Source organism: Lampetra planeri, chromosome 4, assembly GCF_965212315.1.
Source record: "Lampetra planeri chromosome 4, kcLamPlan1.2.h2, whole genome shotgun sequence".
NCBI classification, from domain to species: domain Eukaryota; kingdom Metazoa; phylum Chordata; class Hyperoartia; order Petromyzontiformes; family Petromyzontidae; genus Lampetra; species Lampetra planeri.
In genome coordinates, this window is record NC_136110.1 from 19139964 (window position 1) to 19144592 (window position 4629).

A 4629-nucleotide genomic window follows, 5' to 3' on the forward strand; every position below is an offset into this window, starting at 1 on the left:
CCAACGCTGCTCCCCGAGGGCCGATCTGTTTCGTTTGTCTTTCTCGATCTCTGTGACGGCCAGCTACGGTTGGTGCTTTGCAAGCCGCGGTGTGACAGCATTCGTGTGTGTGGTGGGGATCGGTCGTGTTGCGTTTAGCGCGCTGCGCTATGAACCCGCCGGCCCCAGTTCGATTCCTGCTCATGGTCAAAATCAGTGACGAATATTTGAACCGGTCCTCGGCCTCCCCTAGGTCGGCTCAGCCTCAGATGAGTACCTGGTGTCGTGTGTAAACATCACCCCTGGGGAATCAAAGGCGACTGGGCGTGGTGTTGGCCACCCACCCCCTCGTGTACAGTTCTGTTCTTCATAGGTGCTCGCTAACAACACTTGCCCCAACAGTCTGTTAAGGCTATACGGGGGATCTTTGTCTTGTGAGGGCCTCCATGCTATATCGCTTGATTTATTTGCGCTTAATTGTAATTGGCTGTCGTGTGGATAGGCTGGTCACCGCCATAGCAATGTGGAATTTCCACCGCTAGCTCAAGGCTGATAATGGAGAAGAGCACCATTCAAATGCTGCCGCGTGTGGTCTGCTGGGCTAAAGACAGCGGTGTAAATTCCACATTGCTATGGCGGCGGCATATGTCTCTCAAGTGGTGAGCATGGTGCACATCGACTGATTGTGGGCCTCCACGTTTGACCAGGTATTTGAGGGAAGGCAACACCGAGAATGAGGAGCGGCTATGAGAACTGACCAATTTAAAACCGTCTAACTTTCGTTGAAGCTTGGCAGAGCGCGACGATGATTTTGGCGACGTTGCTGGAGCTGAGGTCTCGAGTTCAAACCCCAGTTTGAGTCGCTTATGGGGCCTCTTTACTCGCTCGGGGGAATTGGTTTGATGATCGTTTTATTTATTTATTGTAAGTTTAATCAATGTTCGTTTGACACGTAGGCTTTCGCGACCAATGTTATTCATAATAAAGAATTTTGGGTTAGATCGCGTAAGCATACATGTGTAATGCGGGCGTAAACGGCCTCGCGGATATGACGTCACGGGGGGAGGGGTTAGGTCACGTGAGAGAGAGGGGTAAGGTCTTAAGGGAGAGAACCGGAAGAGACGGGAGGAGAGTATGGGAATAGAGACAGGGTGAGGCCACGCAGGGCGGAGAGTGGAGAGTGGCGAGATCGCCACGCGGTGAGACTCGGCACCGTCGGCCAGCGGTGACCGAGCAAGGGAGGAACGCGGAGCAGCGGTGGAGCTGCAGTTAGAGCAGCTGAAGGACTGCACAAGGAACCCTGCAGTGGAGCTGCATCGGAGTGGAGAAAGGCTACGGGAGCGACGGCAGCTGTCGAGCTGCCAAGCGGGGAGGCTCTGAGCGAGGGCCGTGTGGGACAAGTTGTAAGAACCCGAATAAAGGACAACGGAGACAGACACAGTGAAAGAGTCCTTTATTACACATGTGTCGTAACCCTCCACTAACCCGACAGAGCCAGTAAGGTTTGTCACGTAAACAAAACGCGACTGTTAGTTATTACTTCAGCCCACCGGTGTGTTGGAAAGTAAATCCACAACATTTACAATTTGAGTCCGACGTTACGCTGGTAATTACATTCAGCAACATCGGGCGATTTGCCAGAATAACTAATGTTTCGTTGCGTAATTTAAATGTTATTGACGTAACGTTGTATACTTTTTAATGTGTCCATCTGTGAAGTGCTCTGTGATGATGTTATTGTGAAGGGTGCAATACTAAATCAAATTTGATTGATTTATTGCTGTCGCCCCATCACATACGCAAGGGCAAAACGTTGGTTGGTGAGTCAACAGGTTACCGACACGCGAATTGCAGTAGCACCCGGAGGTCAGGGACCATTTTTTTTACTCTTTTATTTTACTAGAAGCGACCTGGCCACAAATTATAGCTCAACTTCGTGGCTTATCATGTGGAAATGTATAGCAGGCACATTTATAGCAGCCAAATACTCGAAACGCATTTTGATTCTAAATGAAGACGGATAAAACCGGAGGACCCGGAGAAAAATCCACGCGAACACGGGGTAGAGAGAAAGACAAGACACGCCAACTCCAAATATACAGTAGATGGTCAAGGTCGGGATCGAACCCGCGACCTACTGCAAACCACGGCCGCAACCAACGGGAACGCCTGAAGCCAGATGGGGCTAACGATGTCAGAGTGGTCCCTGAGCGAGGCACTGGGACTGTGCGCTCAGGGGGTGGTCGAAGACCCCGATGGGAACACGCACACCGCAGAGTCTGCATGTCGGCTGTGCAGCAGCTGGTGGCGGAGCAGCCGCTGGTGGCTGTGCCACAGCTGGCGCAGCCGCCGGTGGCTCTGGCGAAGAGAACCGAAACGACGGCGACACGTGGCCGTGCCGTTCTCTTGGCTTGACCCAAATCGGCAAATCGGTGGTCAGATGTTTGCCGATTTGCATTGTCGAGAGGAGAGTGAGCCGGCCAGCCAGCACCAGTTGCTGGGTGGAAGAGGCACACTGCGATCCCCTGTACGGGAGGCTCAAGTGTTTAATGCTGCAGGGCCTTCCGAGAGGGTTGAATTATAACGCGCTCTGCCACTGTAAAAGCAGGGAGCCCCATTGGCACAAGGCTCGCCTATGTTTTGGACGTGGATAATTATCCAGCATTTCCTCTCGCCGAGCACAGGGCAGCTGTTGTTGTTGTTGAATTCCGTTAATGAGTGCAGGCTTGTTCTCCACGCGACGGGGTTGAAATTTCAACTCACGTACAGACACGCGCGCACACACGCTATGGAAGCTGCCGTTGCGGAATGGTTATCACGCTGGAATTGCAATCCACAAGTCGCCGGTTTGATTCGATCCCCCGGCGCGACAGCTCAAACAACGGTGTGCGTTTCTTAAACCGCGCCGCCCTCTGTCCACTCAGCAGTGTGAACGATATTTTCACGTTCACGTGGAGTATGAAGGAGTTCAATGCAGCGGATCGGCATGTCCTGTACGGTGGGTTAAAGAGTGGGTACTCCTACCGCTTCTTCCGAAAATGTATTGGCGAGCATGAAAGAGTTAGGCCACACGCCCTCTATACGGGCTGCATCTCACGAAGGCCGTTCTACCAGCAGCTCCGTGGGCATGGCAATTGCAGGGCTGCACCGTTACCGCTTACACGCACGTGGGCCCAAGCATCGTGTACGCGAGCATGGCAACCACCACTATTCACTGCTCAGTGCTCGCGAGGGTCAGGCTAGGTGCACTTTGAGGCCATGCACGTTTGTTATGTCTAGCTAAGTGGGCACTGTCGTTAGAGTGCCAGACTCACAATCTAGAGGGCATGAGTTGAACTCATGGCAGGTGTCGCTCAGTCACCTTTCCCCTCAACTCTGGAGGTCACTAAAATGGGTAATGGTTCATGGCAAGCGAGCAGCGGTGGCCGTACGTTGAGATTAGCCCCTATCGAGGGAACGTGGATTTCCACCGCTGGCTCGGGGGGGGGGGGTCACCGAGGTGAGCACTACTCCGATGCTCGCGTGAGCAGGGAGGGTTAGAGGCTGGGTATGAACGCAGCGATGATGACGACGATGACGGTGGTGGCTCGTGGAGCAACAACGGTGGTCCGCGTGCGATGTTCCACTGGGCTGTCGAGTCAAGATCTCCGGGAGACGCGGAATGAGCCGCAGTGGACGTTGATTCACCCAGACAATAATCATTGTTACCATTTGCATGTGTACGGCACATTTCATCCGTAGATTCCGAATGCGCCAACCGTGTGTAGAAAGCAGGAAATAAACAAAACCTGCAGAGCAAATGGCCAGAACTACAACGACTATTACTATTTATTTTATTTACCAGGTAAGGCCCACTGAGCTACATAGCTCTTATTCAGAAGCGACCTGGCCACCAATGATTGCTCAACGAAGTGGCTTGTTCTAAACGCGTGTTTCGACATGTGGAGGAAAAAACCAGAGGACCGCCGAGAAAAATCCACGCGGGAAGAGAGAGAGACGCAAACTCCAAATATACAGCAGCAGGCGTGAGGGTTGGGACGGAACGCACGACCTCCTGCATACCAGGCGAGGCAGTCAACATCTCGCCACCGCAGTCAATTTCAAGACAGCACTGACAAAATCCCGAACGACTCTTGGGTTGCGTTGCGCCGCGTGAAGTCGCTCGCCACGTCGATGCGGGGTGACGTCGCCCCACCACCCCCACCCCTCCTCCTCTCGGAGTGTCCACGTGCTTGCTCGAGGTGCCCACCAACCAACCGCGTCCATCATTCAGACAGTGCCTCATTCAGCAAGGGGCTTCTCACCGTCGCCGCTTCGCCCCCTGCTCACCTGTACAAATGCTGGGTTTGTTTAGCCGAGCTCGCAGGAAAGGGGGAACGCGAGTCCGAGCTCCCCCCCACCCTCTCCGGTATTTCCATCCCGCCTGGATGTATTCTGTCACTTTAACTACAACACGTCAATACACAGGAGCAGCATGGGTACATCCGAATTCTTGTCAAATACTTTCGGACCCGGAGGGCTGAGTAGGTGGGGGGGGGAATAAACGTCTAAGACGTTCCGAGCCCCAAAAACAGCCCAACGCACTCCCCCCCTCCCCATCCACTCCGCACCCCGGCACACGGCCCCGACTCTAAACAAGCTTGGCAGCGG